General features: G+C 36.1%; 1 protein-coding gene and 1 long non-coding RNA gene across 9 annotated transcripts in view; one reads left to right on the top strand and one right to left on the bottom strand.

Annotated features, from left to right (window-relative positions):
• The window catches only part of MAPK10 (mitogen-activated protein kinase 10), a 562,186-nt gene that overhangs the window by 513,744 nt on the left and 24,716 nt on the right, over positions 1-23,726 (top strand). The window lies entirely within an intron of this gene.
• On the bottom strand, positions 296-22,640 carry LOC105707010 (uncharacterized). Its single transcript, XR_001104981.2, has 3 exons — positions 22,524-22,640; positions 22,062-22,193; positions 296-703 (listed from the first exon to the last, which is right to left on the bottom strand). It is a non-coding gene; the product is annotated as an uncharacterized LOC105707010 (long non-coding RNA).

Raw genomic sequence — 23,726 nt, 5'->3', positions numbered from 1 at the left:
AGGACAAGTTGCTTTGCTTGCATGTTTTAAAAAAGATACCTGCCACTAGTAAAATGTGATACTTAAGAATATTTCAATGAGAAAGTTTTTATAAGACCATTGGTGCCTTGTGAAACCTTCCATGAACTAGATGAACTAGAATTGGGTATTTCAATAAGTACATTCCTTCAGGTTGATCGATATGATGTATCTCCAGGTCTTATACCCAGACATGGAGAATCTTCTCAGAAGCTTAACTCTTTCTATCTTAAAAAATATTTTTTAACCATTTAAATACCTTCTATTCAACCTCCTTCTTTTATCTTTACCTCTCTCCTTTCTTCTGTATGGATCCAGGCTGAGCAGGGCAAGGGAGTCTTGCTGTTGCCCATGTGTGTTCTACAGGCCTCCTGATGAAAATTTCCTTTCTGTACCACCTTCAAATATTCCTATCAGCAATGTTCCTTCTCCTATAAACATGAAAAGCTTCTCAAATTCTTAGGGTACCTGTGATAAATCATCTCATTTTCTTTTACATAATACCTTCAAATTCATTTGTTTGGATTTGTTCTTAATCTTTCATTTGAAATACTGTTTATTTCCCCAAGGTATTCTTGAGGATATTTTCACTTTCTTTCAGTTTTCTTTCCTCTGCTTCACCGTGTGTTTTTCCATGTCAGAGGTGCCAGATTCAAACACATAATTCTCATTTCTTCATTCTTCACTAGAGAAGATATGAAAGATGGCAGTGAGGACTCAGTAGAATTGAACTTTACAGACACAATATTCAAGAGCTCCTTTTCATAATGTAACCCAACCTTTAAGCATTTAAAAACTTCAGAGAAAACACTTAAGTGATTAATGAGTCTCCCAAATGTGGAAACCGAAGTGTAACCATCCTACATTACATTTTTTTAAAGATCTGCTCTCTTAATTAGTTTTACAATGATGTTGAAGTTTCATTTTGCCTCAAGTTAATTTTTGATCATTTTATTTGATTCTTACAAAATAAAATCCCTACAATTAAATATTTCTGAGTTTAATTATAATGCTCCTAAAATTAATATATATTCTTACAACTAAAATATAGAACCTCTTCTAGTGTCTCACACTTGGGAAATACTTGCAAAGATTTTCTTGAGATGGAATGAAGTAATGAAGTGGGTGAGAGAAAATATGATGTAAATGTATATGAAAACTAAGTATAAAAATTTTATCCCTGATGAAATTCAAGAATATATTTTAGGTTATGTTGATAAAAATGTTATATAAATATAACTTATTTGAAATTGCTTCTCCTCATTTATTTAGAGGCATGTTAATTTAGGCCTCAATATATGGCATATTTATTTTTTCTTATATCTAACTTAATGTGTATAATCTGGTTTTAATGGGTTGTGGCCTAGAGTTTAATTCGAGTCATAAAGTCTGCACTTGTAATTCACTTGTAATTATGTTGCCTATAAAAGAGATAGTTGTTTGGAATCTGTAACAACATCATACAGAATAGTATCAATGAGTTTTTAAATTTACTTTAACTTTTTGTGAAAAAATTCTTTGTAGAATGAAAAGATAAAATTTAGGATACTAAAATAGCTAGAGCCTTTTTCTTAACCATTTTGATATTGGCATGCTAAGGCATGGATGGCAACAAGGCAGGATGCGTGAATTTTAGGGGAAGTATCTGATAGAGGCTGCAGGTCCAGGAAAAGAAATCAGTTAATACACAGAACAAGCAAGTATTTGACATCTAGACTGGGATCATTGATTGTACAAGGTTAAACATGTCTTACATCTAGATATTTTATAGTGAAGAGATGGGAATCCTGATACTAGGGCAAGAACAATTTATTACTCTATGAAGTACATCACAGTGGTCACAACTAAGAAGAGACAGATCCTGAAGTCTGTAGTCACCTATGCTTTCTGCAAAATCAGTAGTCAACTATGCTTTCTGCAATATCCTTAGAATTCACATCTCTGTTATTGCATGTGAACATATGTTTAAAATAAGACGACCTTTCTTTATGGACGCATGGCAAAATTATAATAGAGTAATGTATCTTCTGCCAGGGCTGACAAGACTGTTCTGCAAAATGTACTCCTGTATGTCTTCATAATCCAAATAAATGGAAGTATCAGATAATCAGAATTTTCATTCTGATCAAAGAGGCTTCAAGTAACTCACGTGCTGTTAGAGAGGGAAGGAAATTCAAAGGTGAAAGAGAAGAAAAATAAGTTTCATTGGATGGAAATAATGGCAAGAGGACAAGGGATAAAGGAGAAACTCTGATAATGTGATATTTTAGAGGAAAAGTGGAAAGAACATAGATATGCTATGTGTACTAAGCTATTAATCATACTATGAGCTATCATATCATGTTTCCAAATCTACCAAAGTACAAAAATCAAATGAGAAGAGCACATGAATGTTTTCATACTTCTAAGAGGAAAAATTAGTCATGTATGCATGAGTTTGAAAATATTTAAAATTCGATTCTAAGCTCAAGAGTAATCTATCTGTGTAGTAATAGTAAATAAATATTTTGAAATAGCTGTTCAAATTATTAGCAAGTTGTTATTCAAATAATGCTTAGAGTAACAAAGTGTGGTTTCAAAATGAAACATGCAAGTCGCATATGTCAATGCTTTTTCATGAAACAATTGGAAGATGCTCTAACTCTGGTTCAGTGCTCATTAAGAGGGCAAATATATTGCACATAAATGTAATTGGTTGAGTTGTTTGCATCTTCATAGATACGAAAGATGAGTTAGGTTTAAATTTCTGCTCTGCCCATTACTAATTTGCTTTGATCAAGTTTCTTAACCTTTCTGCAATTCAGTTTTCTAAACTAAGAAAGTTCTGCTTTCTTATCATATGTACAGCATAGCATTATGAGATTTTGAAGAATTAATGTGCATAAAGTGCTTAACAAGTGCTTAGCAGTCAGTAAGAATCATATAAATTATTCTTACCCTTATAACACTATTACTATTATGACTTTTACATGCATAGCTTTACTACCTTTTGATATTAGAAAAGGATATACGCATCTGGTGAAAAAGACTAGCTGGACAAGATATTGCAGAAATATTCAACAACATTTATTTTTTGAATAATGATGAAGATGATCTAATTCCCATATGAGTTTAGGTCCATTTTTTCTTTTTCTTTTGTCTGATGTATACCTACGTCTTCTTTGCCAGGTAGAAGAGCATCTAGTGTCATTAGTTTAAACGAAAATAAAGACAGATTATAGAGTCCACAAATCCTGATTATTATTCTCTATACTTTGGGAAAAGTAGGAGATATTTGGGATTGTTTTGGGGAACTCAGTTTAATATCTTCCTTGTGCCCTGTTGGAGGAAAATGCATTGTTTATGAAGCTTTATTGCCTTATCTCTTACCAGATTATTGAGTTTAGCCACCCTTCTAGGATGCAGTGGTGGCTTCACCCCTGAGAGTGGGGCTACAGAGCACCTTTTTTTTTTTTTTTATTTTGTTTTGTTTTTTATTTCTTTTTTTTTTTTATTGCATTTTAGGTTTTGGGGTACATGTGAAAAACATGCAAGGTTGTTGCATAGGTGCATACGTGGCAGTGTGATTTGCTGCCTCCCTCCCCTTCACCTATATCTGGCATTTCTCCCCATGCTATCCCTGCCCAACTCCCCACCCCCCCGCTGTCCCCCCTTCCCCTCAACAGACCCCTGTGTATAGTGCTCCCCTCCCTGTGTCCATGTGTTCTCCTTGTTCAACACCTGCCTATGAGTGAGAACATGTGGTGTTTGATTTTGTGTTCTTGTGTCAGTTTGCTGAGAATGATGGTTTCCAGGTTCATCCATGTCTCTACAAAGGATGCAAACTCATTGTTTTTGATGGCTGCATAATATTCCATGGTGTATATGTGCCACATTTTTCCTGTCCAGTCTATCATCGATGGGCATTTGGGTTGGTTCCAGGTCTTTGCTATTGTAAACTGTGCTGCAATGAACATTCGTGTGCATGTGTCCTTATAGTAGAACGATTTATAATCCTTTGGATATATGCCCAGTAATGGGATTGCTGGGTCAAATGGAATTTCTATTTCTAGGTCCTTGAGGAATCGCCACACTGTTTTCCACAGTGGTTGAACTAATTTACACTCCCACCAACAGTGTAAAAGTGTTCCTATTTCTCCACATCCTCTCCAGCATCTGTTGTCTCTAGATTTTTTAATGATCGCCATTCTAACTGGCGTGAGATGGTATCTCAACATAGTTTTGATTTGCATTTCTCTAATGACCAGTGATGATGAGCATTTTTTCATATGTTTGTTGGCCTCATGTATGTCTTCTTTTGTAAAGTATCTGTTCATATCCTTCGCCCATTTTTGAATGGGCTTGTTTGTTTTTTTCTTGTAAATCTTTTTTAGCTCGTTGTAAATTCTGGATATCAGCCCTTTGTCAGACCGGTAGGCTGCAAAAATTTTTTCCCATTCTGTTGGTTGCCGATTCACTCTATTGACTGTTTCTTTTGCCGTGCAGAAGCTGTGGAGTTTGATTAGGTCCCATTTGTCTATTCTGGCTTTTGTTGCCAATGCTTTTGGTGTTTTGGTCATAAAGTCCTTGCCTACGCCTATGTCCTGAATGGTTTTGCCTAGGTTTCCTTCTAGTGTTTTTATGGTGTTAGGTCTTATGTTTAAGTCTTTAATCCATCTGGAGTCAATTTTAGTGTAAGGTGTCAGGAAGGGGTTGAGTTTCTGCTTTCTGAATATGGCTAGCCAGTTTTCCCAACACCGCTTATTGAACAGGGAATCCTTTCCCCATTGCTTGTTTTTTTCAGGTTTGTCAAAGATCAGGTGGTTGTAGATATGTTGTGTCGCCTCCAACGCCTCTGTTCTGTTCCATTGGTCTATATCTCTGTTTTGGTACCAGTACCATGCTGTTTTGATTACTGTAGCCTTGTAGTATAGTTTGATGTCCGGTAGTGTGATGCCTCCCGCTTTGTTCTTTTTGCTTAGAATTGACTTGGCTATGCGGGCTCTCTTTTGGTTCCATATGAAGTTTAAGGTGGTTTTTTCCAGTTCTGTGAGGAAGGTCATTGGTAGCTTGATGGGGATAGCGTTGAATCTGTAAATTACTTTGGGCAGTATGGCCATTTTCACGATATTAATTCTTCCTAACCATGAACATGGAATGTTTCTCCATCTGTTTGTGTCCTCTCTTATTTCGTTGAGCAGTGATTTGTAACTCTCCTTGAAGAGGTCCTTTACATTCCTTGTTAGTTGTATTCCTAGGTATTTTATTCTCTTTGTAGCAATTGTGAATGGCAGTTCGTTCTTGATTTGGCTCTCTTTAAGTCTGTTATTGGTGTATAGGAATGCTTGTGATTTTTGCACATTGATTTTGTATCCTGTGACTTTGCTCAAGTTGCTTATCAGTTTCAGGAGATTTTGGGCGGAGGTGAAAGGGTCTTCTAGATATACAATCATGTCGTCTGCAAATAGAGACAATTTGACTTCCTCCTTTCCTAATTGAATACCCTTTATTTCTTTTTCTTGCCTGATTGCTCTTGCTAGAACTTCCAGTACTATATTGAATAGGAGTGGTGAGAGAGGGCATCCTTGTCTAGTGCCAGATTTCAAAGGGAATGCTTCCAGTTTTTGCCCATTCAGTATGATATTGGCTGTCAGTTTGTCATAAATAGCTTTTATTATTTTGAGATATGTTCCTTTAAGAAGCATCTGGGTGAACTCCAAGCTAAGGAAGAGTTGATTAACTATTTCTCAGGGCACAGAAGGGGATTTATGAGGAACATAAGCTGTAACTATTTTTAAAAACAGTTTTATTTCTGCCAGAAATTTCAGAGCACTTCAAGAAAGTTCCTGAGTACAACAGCCTTACAAAAGGCTCCATCCTGCAGTTCTTGTTCCTTGCAAGGGCATAGGGAGAGGAAGCGGGAGAGGGAGATGTGTGTTCAGGCAAAACCAGATACTTCAAAACTCAAAGAAATCATCAAGAAGAAGCCTATTACAAACATATGGAGTCAGTGTGCACTTTTTGATTCCTCAAGTCTTGAATAAAAGGAAGGATCTAGACTTGAGACTAGAACCATCCCCTAAGATGGGAGAGGTGCTGGGGCCAAGCTTCATGGCCAGTGGTGATCAACCAGATAGACCATTGTGTTGAAGCCTCTGTTTCAGAGAGGCCCAGATATAGTTGTTAATGGCTCAAACCTTACTCTGGGAACTAGGGCAGAGAGGCAGGTTGAGCTGCTTGGGCCACTGGTGTTTCAAAATGTTTTTCTCTAGTGGGTGAACTTGGGGTGCTTGAGAACGCAGAGGACAGCTAGCAGGAAACATAGAAACTTCTGTGTGGCAACCAAATGAAAGTTCCAGAAGAGAATGCTGGAAACAAGGCCTGGAAATGGTACTTCAACTATAATGTAGACCACAGAGAGAGAGTGGGCATGTTTTGTTTGGGAATCTAAGGACACATGACATCCTCAACTAGAGTAAGAGAAAAGGTGTAACTAATTCAGCCAGTTTGATTGGAAGGTGATTTAGTAAAAAGGGCCAGTGCTGAGCTTGTTATTTTTTACCTAATTCAAGATTAATTTGGGAATTGGGACAGGATTGGGTGGGAATTTAATCTACCAATATAGATCCTGAGTTAAACAACCTGATCTTTGGATTCCCAGTGAGAGTATAACCTGAGAAACAGAGTAACACTTGCATGTATTTGTGCTGAAGTTCAATGAAAATAAACACTTAGAAAACATGAGCCCAGAATAGTGTCAACACTATTACACATTTACTGTTTGTTTATAATGTAAAGTGGTTAAGAGAGTCTTAAATGATTTATTGTTATTATTATTTACTAGTTCATTACTTTAGGGATTATGCTATTTTTGCCTACAGTGAAAGAATTTATAGAAACAAGTTAACCTGACTATATTAAGCTATTTTATTACAAGACCATCATAGATTTCATGCCCCGTGAGCAGAGTTACTGTCTGATATGATTTTATCCATCTTCTTGTCTGCCATTATATCTTACTGGATATTACCAAAGAGGGTGCATGGAAGGGATGAACAACCATGCAGGAAATACACATTATTTTTAATCTTCTTGTGACATAAACATGTAGACTTTGATGTTGTCTGTGTCTGAAAATCTGTTCAAGGTAAATCTGAAGTGGGAACTTAGAGTTCACTGTGGAGTGGTTTTGTCCTGCAGTTCAGCAAACATCAACATTCAGAGTAGCTGCTTTTCAACTTTGATCAACTATAGGACCAGCAACCATGAAGAGGTGAATGGAATAGAGCTAGGCATAGCATCAGAAAGGAGAGAGAAGGGAATCAGAAGCCTATGGTCAAAGTAGAACAGGTTCCAGAGCTTGATCTGAGCAGTCCAGAGAGAGAACTGATGCAGATATGTAGGCCAGGCAGTCAAGGCCAGCTGGGCAGTCAGGAGAGACATGTGGTTTAAGATCAGAGGTCTAAGCAGATGAGACCCTAAAGGGTGTTTAAAGGGTGTCAAAGATAAGGATGTTCTCAGATTGCAATGCAGAAGTCAAAAGCAGATACTCTTGTACCAACACAGAGATAAGCAAAAATGGGAAGCTACTATTAATCTGAGAGCTTGGGGGTGGTTTACTGGAGCCTAGGTAGTAATGACCTGTCCAGTGGGAGCTGTAGTCACAGACACAGATAAGATACAGCTGCTTCTGGAAAAAAGTATGGAGAGAAATGGCCTAGATTCCCCCCTCTGTCTCCTGGTGGTATCTCCCTCCTGTTGGCTGAAACCATCCCTAAGGCAGCTGACAGACAAACCTAGGAAATATGGCCTAACAGAGTCCAGCCCCCTGAGAAAAAGAGCAACTAAAGAAAGTGGGACGACAGCATCTGTGGGCACATGTTTCCAGGGCTGGCATTTACCAGGTCATTCTTTCCTTATTCACAATTACGAAATACCTAAGCAAAAGAGAAGTAACCAGGGAACTGAGCACAATTCCTCTGGTGAGGAGACTTTAGATATTAGAAGAGGTGCTCAGATACCTTCACTAGTAAAGTGAAGAAAGCATCCTTCTGACAACTATTTAACTTCTTCTAGTATTTCATGATTTCTTGCCAAGAAATCACAAGTACTATACCAACCTGATAATCTTGGCAGAAGCGTATTTCTCATTGGGGTTTCCACTGAATGTGTGCACTTCCTTCCATTTATATGTTGATGTCCATCTTTCAGTTGTTGGTTGTAGGGCTGCAGTCTTGTTGAGACAATGTTGGACCACATATACATGAGGGGAGTGAAAGGATTCAGCCATCTATTTTCTTTTAGGTTGCTGTAAATCTACTCTTCTGCTGCCATAGGAAAGACCTCTATCACTAGGAAAGACCTCTGTCTCTTTCTTCTTACTCACCTCTTCTTCCTTTTTTGTCTCTTCTTCACTTCGTAATTCTTTTCTCTTTTTTATCCAACAGAGTTATTCAAATAAGCTTTCACTACTTGTTAACAGTTTAGTATTTATTCACTTATTTTTAAATATTTACTGAGCCCACACTTTGTGTTCAACACTGACCTAGATGATGGTGATTCAGCATTAAATTTTTAAACAAAAAATGAAAAACAACAGGTCCCTACTTTTATTGTTCTTGGTAGGTTTCTGATAGTTAATAGCAATTTTTACTGAATGGGAATCTTTGATAACTTATCATCTCCTAAAGAAACAAAATACACTCTTCCAAATATGAGTTATCTACTTTACTTGATTATTTAACTTGTTTACTGTATGATTTCCTGACTGTAAAATCTGAAATTCCATGTCCCTTGAAATGTTAATCAGTTATAACTAAATTGCAGTAAGAATCTGCTAATCTTCAACCAGATGTGTATCAACTGCTTTGAATCATAATTAACAAATTATGCTCATCCACTTTTAGCTATGATTTTTAAATTATTATTTGACTTAATATAAAACAATGACCTGCTGGGCAAGGTGGCTCACACCTGTAATCCCAGCACTTTGGTAGGCCGAGGTGGGTTGATCACTTGATATCAGGAGTTTGAGACCAGCCTGGCCACAATGGTGAAACCCTGTCTCTACTAAAAATACAAAAATTAGCAAGGCATGGTGGTGGCCCCCTGTAGTGCCAGCTACTGGGGAGGCTGAAGCAGGAGAATTGCTTGAACCTGGGAGACAGAGGTTGCAGTGAGCCGAGATCGCACCACTGCACTTCAACGTGGGAGACAGGAAAAAAAACAAACAAATAAACAAAAAGTCTTGACCACACTTGGTAACCCAAATGCTTAGATTATTACTGAAAATCAAAGAATCCTAAAGTTGCTATGCTAAACATAAAAATATAAAAATAAATCTTTAAATTATAAATTAAACCTTTCTATTTACTATAGCAACTAAATAAAAGTATTTAATTTATAGTTTAAAGATTTATCTATTAATTTATTGACCATCTGAAGCCTTCAAACATAATTTAGATGATTGATGGTGATGGGAAAGAATTATTCTCATTCATTATTACCACTGACTTTTAATTCTCTCAAATCCGTTTTCACTGTAAAAGCTAATATCATTTAATTATGAATATCCTGTGTTACTTGCTCTATTAAATCTACTCCATGAATGAGTTCCTGTTTGCATTGCTTCTAACTTTATTAACTGTAGCTTTACCAGTTGTCTTCTACTGAATTCTCTTAAATCCACAATAAATTCCTCAAACAGCATAGTGAAGAATAGGGTTATAAATATACTTGATTATAACTATAAGCAATACATTTTGCTAGACTCCATATATATGAATGTAGGAATGATAAGGAAAAATATGAGCTATAATGAATATGAATTTGATGCATCTAATGTTGAAATAGTTCATCAGTAGATGTCTACTGTTTGGAGATAAACCACTGAATAAAATATACATATATTTGCTTCAAATATTTTATTATCCTTTTATTAAATTGGTTTATCTGAGTGTAGCTCTGTGAGTTAAACTTGAAGCATCTGGAGAAGATGATTTTAATGAATTGTAAATGCAAACAGCTCTCTGTTCAGACTGTATCTCCCATTGGGAGGAAAGGGGATTAAAGTCTTTGTCAGTGACATTTTCCTTTGATGAGTGATATCAAAAGCTTAGGGCATGTCTTCAAGATAATTTCTGAATAACGAATCCATCTGAAATTCTGAAACTACTGCTTTTGTTTCCTGATTTTCCCCACAGGGTACAGTCATGTACTTGAAATATTTAATAGACATTATTTTTGTTTGCTGTTACTTGGTTTGCCTCAGAAGGAAGTCAGTTTGCATATGAAGTTTATTATATAAAATTTTGTAGCAACTCTCAAGTGGCAGAAAATGCCTATCAAATATTTAAATACTGTAAAGCTTGAGTTATTTAATGATTTTTTCATAGAAATTTGAAAATTTTTATTAAGAAGGCAAAAATCCATTTAGCTAAAATAATAAGAAAACTTTTTAAAAAAACATTTCATAGGTAGAAAAAGCCTCTGTTGCTTTTTATTAATAGAAAAGATATATAGTAGCTATCATGCTGTATAGGACCTTGGATTTGACTACTAGTTTATTTCTTGATGCTATATCTGTGTGCTCACTTTTAATAAGTTTCCCCCTTTCTGCTTCTTTAGATTTTTTGAAATATGCTTATTACTTTGGATTTCAACTTGGAAAGCTTATAAACTAAACATATTACTCTACTTGATAAAGCACATCAATTGAGTTTTCTCGGAAAGACCTATTTGGAGGTTTTTATAAAGGGACTTATTCTCAAAAAGATTTCTGAAGTTATTTCTAGCATTTCAGGAGTATCAGACAAAAATTTTATCTAAGTTCTCATAAATATTTTCCCTAGTAAGACAGACTACTTTAGAATAAGGAAAGAATAATTAACAATGTGAATAATTTCAAGCATCTGAAATATTTAGCATGTTAGTGATTTTATTTCCATAATATGTTACATAGTGTATGTTGTATATTTTAAACTTGACAGTCAGTCCACGTATTTCCCAAGTGCCCATCACCAGTTTGGTCTATAATCTGTATGCAGGTCACTGGTGACCTTTTGTTTCCTGGAGGTAGAAAGACAAAGAGGTAACTGAGCGATGTTGTACTATGAGACATCATTATCCTCTTTTCTCCATTCTAAAATTGCCATCACTTAAATTCTGTTTTTCAGACTAAATGTCCCTATGAATTATTTTAAATATGATTTGTTCTACTCACATGGAGTTAATAAACTGGCTGAATTCCTCCCTCAGCTGTTGTCTCCATCTGTCCTGACACAAGGACTACCTCTTTGAGTCTTAGGATTCTTATTGCAGCATGCGTCATGCTGTGAAAAAGCTAGTGTGACCCATGGCAGGCTTAATTTGAGAAATAGTTTAGTACCATCTATCTGTCATAGAAGACTCTTTCAGTGTGGAGTTGAACTCTAAGTAGGTTTGTTAGACTCAGAATGTATATAAATTTAGAAATGAGGAGGAAGAAACATGAGCTACAATGGATATGAATTTGATGCACTCTAATTATGTACTTAATTATAGAAAGAGCAATTTATATTTTGCGGTTTTCATTTGCCTGGTGAAAGTTAAATCAATGTCTCTAATTCCATTTTTGGAATTCTAAATTTCCATCTGTTCATGCTGATGTATTCTTTCAGCAGCAAAATATGAGCAATTTACTAATTGCCTTCCATAGAAAATATAGCTTCATTAGATTTTGCTTGCCCAGTGCCTCAGCTGCTTAAAGTGAAGATATCATTTGAATTGCCTTTGGATTGTTTAGATGCCATGTATTATGTTGGTGGGAGCTTGTCAAAATGTTTGTTGTAGATAGAGTTAGCCACCTGCTTTTAGGAGCCCCACTCCCTATATGCCTTATAATAGGAATATGTATTTTACTGAAACACTAATTCATTTGTCTCTAATTTTAACAAGTTATATTACTGAAGAGAAATATTCATCTTAATTTTAATTCATTGGGGTATTCAGAATCCACTGAATCCAAGATTCTCAGGTGTCAAAAACTGGAATGGTTGAATTGTTCATTCTCAGGAGAGACATGTTTTGTTGTCTAATAGAATCCATGCTTTGGTTTTTGTTTTCATGTTTTAGCTTGAACACTTTAGACCACGAGTGTTGTTAATCTTTTGAACAGATCACTGAGAGAGACTACTTTATAAAAAGGGAGAAGGGAACAAAAAAATATTTTTCTAGAACATTCCACACCTGTTGCTCTATGAAAGGCTGAGTTATGGCTAAGGTGTTCTGTCAGGTTCGTCCAAATACCTGATTTTATGTCTTCTCTCCTAGGTGATCTCTGAGATATTGTGAGTTCCACCTATTTATCTCGAGGTAGTGGGCATTTGTGAAAGTGTATTTTATGTTCATAATATGTTTCATCCTGGAAAAAAAGAGTTATCCAATTGTGTCATCTGCCTTGGATGTAATCCATAAGCTGTGAGAGAAAAAATATATGTTTATTTCCCGTTTAGAGTTCCTTCTAAGACATAAGCAAAGAAGTCCATGTGGGAACTTATGAGATGTTTTCTCAATTCAAATTTACCAAATTTTATAGTAAGAGGAAGAATAAAAAAGAGAAAAGAATAGGAGTAGGTCAGAAGAAAGAATCTCTGTCAGACAGCTTTGCCTTGAGATAAGTAGAGGCTACAAAATTGGCAAATCTCTAGGAAACATAACTCTTTTGGTAATTTGCATTCTTGCCTTGTTCGCCTACCTGTAATGTTGCTAAAACAATTAAACTAGACTTGAATTTTTGTCAGTCATCAAAGAATCTCTTCTTAACCACTGTGTATATATGTTCAAGGGCAGCTCTAATGCACTGCTACCCATCCTCATATCATTGTGGTTTCAGTAAAGAACTTCTATCGATAAAGAAAATGATATGCCCTGCAGAGGTGATATTGTTTTCTGCAAGACCTACATGTTAATTATTACATATCAACCCTGTAATTTAAGGACCACATCAGTTCTGTACTCAGCAGAATAATTTGGTGAGCAGCCCTGCTTAAGTTCCTAAAGGTTTACTTTAAGTAGTAGGTTTGCTATTTAACACATTTTTCTTTGCTTCTTTGCTCTCAGAATCAGTGAGGTTTAGTTGCATGATGAACTTTTAAATACTATATTCTTCTTAAAAACAAAACAAAACAAACAAACAATAATACCTGCCAGGTGCAGTGGCTCATGCCTGTAATCCCAGCAATTTGAGAGGCCAAGGCAAGTGGATCCCTTGAACTTAGGAGTTTGAGACCAGCCTAGGCAACATGACAAAATCCTGTCTCTACTAAAAATACAAAATTGGCTAGACATGGTGGCTCACTGCTGTAGTTCCAGCTACTTGGGAAGCTGTGGTGGGAGAATGGCTTGAACCTGGTAGGTGGAAGTTGCAGTGACCCAAGATTGCACCACTGCACTCCAGCCTGGGCAACAGAGGAATACTCTGTCTCGAACACCAGCAACACCACCACCCAAGTATAGACATACTGCATGATTCAATATAACAAATGCTTATAGCACCCCTATGAATGCTGACACTGTACAGGATCTAGAGATGCACACAGGAGGGCATATCTCTGCCCTTAGGCACTTACTATCTAGCACTGACCTTTCTTATGAACCCTGAGGATTCCTTGGAGGAACTTATGAGGGCTTTTGAAAAACATCCCAACATTTTCTGCCTATAATTATGTATTTACATCTTTCTGGACACAGAGTTCACAGGATTTTTCAGATCTTAGGAGTTCCTTTACTCAAAGTTTAATTCTTAAAGTTGTGAAAATCTGAGTCTAGTAAAGGAAGTTTTCAGTGGGTGGGGGGAGGGGACTGAAAAAATGCTGTTAAATACTTTTAGACTAGATTATCATTTATAGACATAACAAAAAGATTTAATACACTTTTTTAGGAAATAACTTCTCCTCAGGTAATTTTGAAATTTTTATTAAAATGCTTTTTCATCTGTAAAGGTCCTACTTTTTTTAAGGAAAGTGCTGGAGGCAGAAGTAACTAATAAGTATAAAATATTATGCTTTCAATTTTTATTATTGTGATTTTAAAAAATTGTTAACATTACAAAAACAGTTTCTTATGGTCCCAGACAATTTTAAAATGGCTTTTTTTTTTTTTTTTCAAGAAATAGAGATTAACAGCCACTGTCTATTCTTCAAGTAGCTAGTTCTTTTCTCATGCTGTGAGGCTTTCAGGAATTCAGTTGACATGTGACTTACAGCTTTATTGTTGCATTATTCTGCAATGAAAAATGCAGATTTCATGAGAATGGAAGATCTAGCTTTCCTCATACTTTCCTTCCACTGTTTTTTCCTAAGGACTCACTTGTTTTGCAATATTTATTTTCCTCTGCTGTGTTTGTCTCCAAAGATTTTTGTTTGTTTCTTTGTCCATTTTCTAAGAAGGTTGTTATGTTGTACATCACAACGAAAAGGCAAAACGAACAAATGAACAACAAAACACAAAAAAATTAACTAAACATCCTGTTTGAGAAGTCATGATTAGAGTTGGTGATGCTGTTGATATTAGGAAGTACAGTAAGGAATTTGACAGTCTAAGAGAGAAGGGAATATGATCAGAAAGTATAATCAATAATGATGCTGAAAATGAATATGTGTGATGATGTGAAGATAGCTTTAAACACTGTAGGATGTTTATGCTGACATTTTTAATTCCCCAAATGATAACAATAGACATGAAGTCAGAATGTCATCACAACTCTACATAGACTACAAGTCTGGAAGTTGAAGAGCTGCAAAAAGAACCAGAAAAAAGCTAGGCAGAAACTGTTCTTGGGTGCTAAATCAAGGTAACCTTCAGATTCAGGGAAAAGGCTGAATCTCAACATTTTTTTCCCAAGTGTTGATCCATGGCTCAGGCCCTAGGGTATTTGTTATATATGAGGAGAATGTAGAATAGATAAGACAGAATATTGAAAAGGTTACACTCCCTTTTTACAAGTCTGTTAAAAGTTTATGGTCTTTCCCAGAGTATGTGCTACAATAAAATTATTATGTCCCTTTCTAATGGCAAGGCAGTTGTAAGAATGATAAAAAACACTTCCATAACTTGCTGCAGGTTTCATATGAGACTCATAGGATTGTTTGTGGAATAATGGCCTACAATATCTTGTGAAAGAGAATAGACTGTATTGTTTGTAAAAAAAAAAAAAAAAAAAAAAAGAATCACTTTAATCGCCAACCAAAAGACAATCCCCACAGTTTCTAATTCCAGGGAGAATCTGATTTCTATCTTTAGGTGCATTTTGAAAACTGAATTCCTTTGATGTTCTTCTGTAAAAAGTCAGAGATAAATTAGCTAAGCCTCAAACACTTTTTCTGAAAATTTCCTCTCTGAGTGTTTTTTTGGACTTAGCAGAAAGAACTTTCGGTGACTTTCTTTCATGACATATATGCCAGAATGCTGTTTTCATAGTACAGCAATCTGTTACCACTTCTTTTTCTGAGACAGGCTTGCTCATGCTTCTTTTACCATTACTGTTTAATCATGAACGATAGTTTATTCTTAGTCAGAATTCTTACATGCATACTCACAGGTAAGTTTTCTTAATAGTGAATAGCTCCCCCAAGAATGGAAAGCTAAGCTTGAATTAAAGCAAAAAAACTTGGTTTGGCTTGCAGTTAGTTAATTTAAAATACGGCCATACATAATGTAGCTTTCCCAAAGCAAAGGCTGCAAACAGACAATGGGAGAAGAGCAAGAGCTGCAGAGCTTGGAGACCAAGGTCATGGCACTGGGAGACAGTAGAGCACAATGAAAATCACTGTGGGTCAACAATTAGAGGACATGGACTCAAGGTCTCATCATACCTTGGACAGATCCACCACATTCATTTGCCTAAATTTTGTTAAGCTTCAAGTGTATGCTGCTATTGAGGATTCACTAATTCTAATAATAAAAATACACAATTCCTGTTATTTAGTAGTTTTTAGTAAGTAGAGTTGATAGATAAGTAAATAAGGTATTATAACCATAGTACAAATGCCATGGAAACACAAAGGAATAAGGGATAACTCATTCTATAGCAGACACAGGAGGTTTTCAGGAGGAAGAAAAGTCTCAGGTGGGACTAAAAGGATGGGTAAGAGTCAGCCAAGTGAAAGGGAGGTGGAAGAGTAGAATCTGGTAGGCAAAGGAAGCAGCCTGCTCACGGTCGGGAGAGAAGACGAATCAGGACACCTCTGGAAAACTATGAGTTAATTCACTGTGATCAGGGTAGGGAGTGGTGAGAAATGCAGCTGGAAATGTAAGCAGGGCCCTGGTCAGGAAACACGCTTTAAGTCATTCCCAGAGAGTGCCCAAGCTGCAAGCTTGGTGGGGACGGCTGTAGGGATTTTAATCAGGGAGTAGTATAATGAGATTCGTGTTTTAGGTAGATCGTTCTTCCTGACTGAAAAAGTGATAATATAGCAGAAAGATTATTTAGGAAGCTGGTGAAGTAGTTGAGATAAAAGATGACAAAATGGACTTCAATGGCAATGGAAACGAAGAAAGAATGACATTCAGAGATGGTGGTATAATTGTATCACTATTCTTTACCCATGAAATGTCCTGTCTAATAATGCTTTAAAGGATAAAATATGTGAAAGTACTCAATTAACTTTGAAAACCTAGGATGTTACTAAGAGAGTTTTCTTAAAGCTTGTGGAGGTAATTGAACTATTTTAAACCTAATAGTTTTCTTCCCCACCATACCTGAGAGACAGTCATCAATTCATTAATGTCACCAACTCATCAACTTTTTTTGAGACCGAGTCTTGCTCTGTCACCAGGCTGGAGTGCAGTGGCGTGATCTCGGCTCACTGCAACCTCCGCCTCTGAGTTCAAGCAATTCTCCTGCCTCAGCCTCCCGAGTAGCTGGGACTTCAGGTTCATGCCACCACGCCCAACTAATTTTTGTATTTTTTAAAGTAGAGGTGGGGTTTCACCATGTTGGCCAGGATGGTTTCCATCTCTTGAACTTGTGATCCACCCGCCTTGGCCTCCCAAAGTGCTGGGATTACAGGCGCAAGCCACCACGCCTGGCCAGCTTGTCAATCTTTATTAAAGCAGTGATTCTTGATGTTGGGTATGGCAGATTCTTTTGGGAATGTTAATTAATTGGAAATAAATCCTCACTCTCAAGTGATTCTGTTCCCTAATCCCTCTCCTCAGAGCACCCTTTTCCCACCACACATACCTTGGAAATTATTGCTCTTGGAGCAACTTGAAGATAGAGGTTTTGTCTCATTCATTTACATCGTTTATGTAACTATGTGTTCCTAAAACACAGTAGGTTCTCAGAAATACTGGCAGAATTAATAAAATGTTTCAATCATTCTCACATTGACTATTTATTTAACCTTTCTACTCATGCTCCTTTTATTCATTGCCCCAGCCAAAAGAACCCCTACCACTACCTCCAGGTGTTAGTACACTCGTTTTACAGAATTTTAACATGATTTTACTTAGACCCACAAATAAGCCTAAGGTTCTCAACTAATCTTCATTTCATTATGTCACAGTATCCTTTAAGAAGTCCACTTTTCTTCACAAAAGTGGTATTAATAATTTTTATACTTAGAAAATTTAGAATTAAAATGAATTTATAAGAATCATATTTGCCGTTTTCTTTCTGATGAACATCTCATATGTAAATGTGGTACACAAATGCTTTCTTCTATAACGTGCCAAATATATTGAATCCATGTAGTTAGAAGGGGCAGTTTTTACTAAATTAGCAGACATCTTTATGCTTGCTTGAAAGACTTCATTAACCTAGAACCTTTATATCATGTTCTAAACTTTTTCACAGAGATTAGTGGTAGAAGGGGAAAAATAAAAATTTGTAACAAAAAGTATGTATATTTTTAAATTAATGAACACTTTGGAATTGAAAAAAATTATTAAATTTCAACCTAAAATATGATATTATCCCTCCAACATTAGTGAAGTATACTCAAATCAATTTTCCTTAATAACATTTCTGATTCTGTAATTATGTTTCTTCGTTCACTGTGGATTTGTATCCTGGGGCTATTCACTGATGCTAACTGGAAGAGTGTGGTTTTCTGTGGTTAATGTCTCCAGGATGCCCTTTATTGATTCATGTTACTAATGTAGGAGGGCTGAAGTTCACTTTCCCTTGTTCATTTGCTTTTGTTTTGTGTCTGTATGCAGAAGTGCAAATGACATGTGGCTTTAATAGACTGACTCAGCACTATCTGTGTTAGAAGTGTTTATTTTTCACCTAGAACTATTTTCTAGTTCACTTTTAGCTCATATTTGTTCTATACAATATCATTGGGGCTAATGTGATCTTTTGCCTATTAAAAGAAAGGCTTGCAACAAAAGCTGTTGCTTCTCAGAATTTTAAGTTAACTTGTTTTCTTTAGAACCTTCCATATGCCATCATCATATTATGCATTATGCTGCAATGATTCATTTTTATGTCTATCTTCCCCAACTCTACTGCTGTAAAGTTCCTTGGGAGCAGAAATTCAGCTTTATCTACTGAGTGCAGAGAAAACAGTGAGAGTAGTGGCAGGTGCATAGTGTATGGTCAGTAAATGTCAGTTGACTTGAACTCAACTACACTGTTCTGAGCACTTCTCTAGTGTTTATAAAACCCTTTCTGATATCCAATCTTATTTAAACCTCTCTAAAAACTCTAGAAAATGATGACTATCCTCAACAACTCTTAACTGAGCTTATCTTCTAAATACACCCTGACTCAGACCGCTTCTCATTCCTACATCTACCCTGGATCGTGTAATAATTTGAAACTTATCTCTCAGCTCCACTCTTGTTCCTTGTGGTCATTCTGCAGAATGCCTAGAGTTTTCCTTTTAAAATGTAAAACAGGTCACATTCACATAATTCCTCAGCTAATACTTTCCAATGGCTTCTTATCATATTTATAATAAAACTCAAAGTACTTATCACGGCTTGCAAGGCCCTACCACAGTGTTGTTTCAAATTTTATCATAACCTATAGTAAGAGGGGTGTTTTGCATTGCAACCCAGCATGTGTGTACATGTGCATATGCGTGCACATACACACACGCGCGCACACACACACACACACAAATGAAAGGAAAACGATACACTGATATTTTCTATCTCATTTTACTCTTCTTGGTTACATAAAAAGGTGCTAGTGATGACCCAGTGATTTATTTTCATGACTGCAATTTGGAAAACATTGCTCTCCTTGGTCTGGCTCCTGCCTGCTTTTCTCATATCACCTTTAGGCTTCCCTGTTCCACTCTGCTCCGGTAAATGGCATCCTTGTGGTTTCCTTACCACGCCAAGCCTGCTCCCCCTTTAGGGTCTTTGTATTGTATTTTCTTGTATCTGGTACATCCTTTTTCCAGATATTCACATTGCTCCCTCCTTTGCTTCATTCAAATCTCTGCTCAGGTGTTACCTTCTCAAAAAAGACTTTTATGACCCTCCTATCTAGAATAGTGCTCTTCGGCCACCCCCTTGCCTGTCATGCAGTGCACACTCATGGTAACCTGGCACTAAACCATAAGTATACAACCTGCTTCTGGGTCGGGATTTCCTATGTAGAAGAGTATGATGTGCTGTTGAAAGTTAGCCCTCAACACAAGGTTTTGTAAAAGTAATAATAATAATAATAATTTAAAAAGTAAAATAAAAACAAAAAAGAAGTCGAAAAAACTAAAAAGAAAAGAAAAAAACTAGAATAGCACTCTGTTACATGCTAGCCTCTTAATCTTTTTTCTCTGTAGTGTTGCTGTTTGACATTATATATCTCTCTTTATTGTCTGTCTCATCAACAAGAATTTAAGATGCATAAAAAGAGAGATGGTGACTCTTTGGGGCACTGCTTTACCTCCACTACCTAGAACACTCTCTGGCCCTTAGTAGTCATGGCTTTATTTCCTGAATAATGTGTCTGCTTTTACAATTGAAGACACTAAAGCTCAAGATGTTAATGGCTGTCAAGCGCATCGCCCATGATTGTGTGGCTAATATGTGTATATCAAAAGCTGGATTCTACTTGGTTTTTTAAAAATTATTTAAATAATGTCAGACACGATAGTTTATTTCGTCTCTTTACCAGACCTATTTTTCCAAGTTAATATATGGCATATTTTTGAATGCAGTAATTATTTTTCATTCAATAGTTCATACTTGTTGAATGTTTACTATGTACTTTATACTCTGCTGGACTAGTGAACAAAGACACAATCTTTGTCCTCAATTCTTTGTCCCACAGTCTAGTGAGAAGATAAATAAGTAAATGTTGATGATACATATTCCAGATTTTAAGCTTATTGTACATTGGAAACACATACAAATAACTCAGTAATGTGGGTTAGTGCAGGCTGCTTGGAGTGATTAATTTTCAAACAGGAACATGAAGTCCTGAAAAAGAGATTATCAAAGTGAAGAAAGACAGGCAGAAGAAAGGGTATATGCAAAAATCTCATGGTCAAGAGAGGGTGGGGAGAATGGTAAACCTTTCTGAGTGACTCAGTGGAGAAGGGTGAGAAATTATTTGGGGCTGATAAGCAGGGACCAGATAAGAAAGGACTTCCCAAGCATTGTCATGGGTCACGCACACTAGCCTAGGGTGAAGGGAAGCTATTCAGAAGCAAGTGGGACAATAGCAGATTTGAAGTTTCAAAGGATCACTCTGTCCACAATGTAGAACTGGAGTTGAGAAAGGGAAGATAGAAGGCAGGGGAATAGATCTGCAGTCATCTAAATTCCTGTAGACATGGGCAGAATATTCAAGAAATGTTTAGAAGCTAATAATTGACATGAATTGTAAATAATTAAATTTGAAATTTAAGGGGGGTGGAATTCAAAGATGACTAATAGCATATAGTAGTGGGTTAATAAGTATGTGTTAAATTAATGAATGAAGAAAGAACTATTCATGACCAGGGCACTGGGTGATTGGTGGTGCAATTACTGAGACTTTTCAATTAAAGAACCATAGAAAATTTTAATTTCCAAGAAGCAGGAAAGAGAAATTTCATTTTTAAGACATGATTACACTTTTTGTTGGTGTAGAGCTAATAAATTAGTGACCTACCATTTGAGAAAACTACAGAACAGAATGAAAAATAGAGAAAACTGAATTCAACTTCTTTGCCAAACCACTGGAGCATTATGTAATTAAGCTTTCCAATTACACTCAGTTCATATCATAATTAAAATTTGCATTACTAGCTTTCAGAGGTTCCTCTGGTCACCTAGTGCTATGATATCTCTAAGCAACATTAGTGCTTCCCATATATAACACATTATAACACATGGAAATGCTTTGTGCATTGCAAGTATTTAAGAGAGTTTTGTTGAATTACCTGGTATGATATTTGTTCAACATTTGGAACTAGTTCTCTCTTGAATAAAGCGGTAGATGAAATGCTTTCATTGCAAACTAAGTGACTTGCCCAAGGTCACTCATCTTTACTAGTGCCAGAGTCAATGGTGCTTCAAGTTCAGTGCTCTTTCCATTGTTCCTTTCAAAAAACCTGTGACTTATTATGAGGCTCAGAGATTCTCCCTGCTCATTTCAGTCTACAGACTGCATTTGCTTTGAGACACAAATCTTGTTTCCACTTTCATTACAATTCACAATTTTTTTTGTTCTGTTCTTTAAAATCATAGCATATATCTGTCCAGAAATCATTGTATTCTACCAAGAAATAGATGTCATTGAAGATTGAGAGAAAAAATCATCTATTTTCTCTAAAATGTTTTCTTTTGCATCTATACAAATGAAACATAATTAGGCAAATGACAACACTTGCTTTTGTACTGTATAAGTGGTTAGAGCAGAGGTCTTAATCTTTGCTGCACGTTAGAATCATTTGGGAAGTTTTTAAAAATATCCTGACACCAAGTCCTCACCCGGAACAATTAAATCAGAATCTCTGAGATGGAATCTAGGCAACAATATTCTTAAAATTCCCAGATGATTTCAATATGCAGCCATAGTTAAACCATAGACTAGAGCAACTTGGTGAAAATGGTGAAAACACACACAAAGCACCTCTTACTTATTGTCTTCTTTTTTTCTAGCCACAAGGTGGCAGCATCACAATATATTGCACATTCTCGCCCCTCTGAGTGTGGACGTGGAAATTTGCAACATCGACATTTTCTCTGTTGTTCTCTGTTACTTCGTTTGCCTAAAAAAAAAAGTTAAAATATTTTTCAATAGGTTGAATTAGTAGGAACTATAAGTGTTGGGTGGAAAAATGCAAAGAACACAGACTTTGTAATCAGTTAGATTTGGGGTTAAATATAGCCTCTGCTACTAACTGACAGATGTTTAAATCTTTGTGTGCTTCAGTTGCATACCTGGAATAGGAGGGTTATCACAAAAACTAAATGAGATTGTATATGAAAATCCACTTTCTATACCTGATAGTAGGATGAAGAAGATGTTAAGGAGAAAAAAATGATAACACTGTGATAGAGTCATTTACATAAGATCCAGAAAAACCCAGGATACTTACTCTTTTATTTATAACCTTTCTTTCCTGCATGTGGGTCTCTTCCTTCCGTGTCTGTGTCCTATGACTTAGTTTCCAGTGGCAATTACTTCTTACAAATAAACATGTTCTAGTCTCTTTCATTTCAAAGAACAAAGAATCAAAGCCCACATTTATTTTTAACTACACTTCTGCCTTTAACAATAGCCAAGTCTCTGTAAAACATTAGTCCTTGCTTATGCGCAATTTCTCTAGTTCACTTTTCAAACATTGACACCGCTTTCTCTAAATTCACCGGTGGTTTCTAAGGTGCCAAGTCCAAAAAAATTGGTATCTCCTGTATTTGCCCATTTAAATAAGTTGACAACACCCTACTTCCTGTACCCCTGCACATTAATTTCTGTGATGGCAGCACATCTATTCTTCTGCAGCCTCCATTGCTCAATGTGAGTTGTTCTCTCTTCCCTTAGAATTGTGCATCCCAGGAATTTTTTTCTTATAGCCCTAATTTCTTTTCTGTCTGGGAGCCTTATCTTCCACCACAGCCTTAATTTTAATTGTCATGAATGACTCAAAATCTATACATTGTACCATAGAGCTGACCTGAGTTCCAGATATATAAATCTAACAGTTACTGGAATTGAAATTGGCATTGCAAAATTAATGTATTAAATGTTAAACTGGCCATATCTCCTCTCCACACAAAACCTATGCTTCCTCCTCCTTCCAGTTGATGGCACTACTTTGTATCCAGGTTATCATCTGGATAATGAGATACCTTGGAGTCTTTCTTTCTATTCCCTCAGTCCCCTTCATATCCAAGGTGATTTGAGAATTTAATCAATTTGCATTCAAGGTAATTATTGACAGGTAAGGACTTAATACTGCCGTTTAGCTCATTGTTTTCTGGTTGTTTTGTAGGTTCTTTGATCCTTTCTTCCCTCTTTCTGTTTTTTTTTTTCTGACAAAATGATTTTCTCTGGTGGTATGCTCTGATTCCTTACTTTGCATCTTTTGTGTATCTACCATAATTTTTTACTTTGTGGTTACCATGAGACTTACAAAAACATCTTATAGTTATAACAAGCTACTGTAAGCTGATAATAACTTTTCACTTGCATTAAAAAAAAAAACTATACTTTTACTCCACCATTCCTCCCACATTTAAAATTTTTGATGTCTCAATTAACATATTTTTATATTATGTATCCCTAAACACATTCTTTA

The sequence above is a fragment of the Aotus nancymaae genome, unplaced genomic scaffold (assembly GCF_030222135.1).
Source record: "Aotus nancymaae isolate 86718 unplaced genomic scaffold, 86718_ANA_hifiasm-v0.15.2.pri h1tg000006l, whole genome shotgun sequence".
Lineage (NCBI taxonomy): Eukaryota > Metazoa > Chordata > Mammalia > Primates > Aotidae > Aotus > Aotus nancymaae.
Note: the sequence above shows the minus strand (reverse complement) of the source record. Positions and strands in the feature narration are given on the sequence as shown.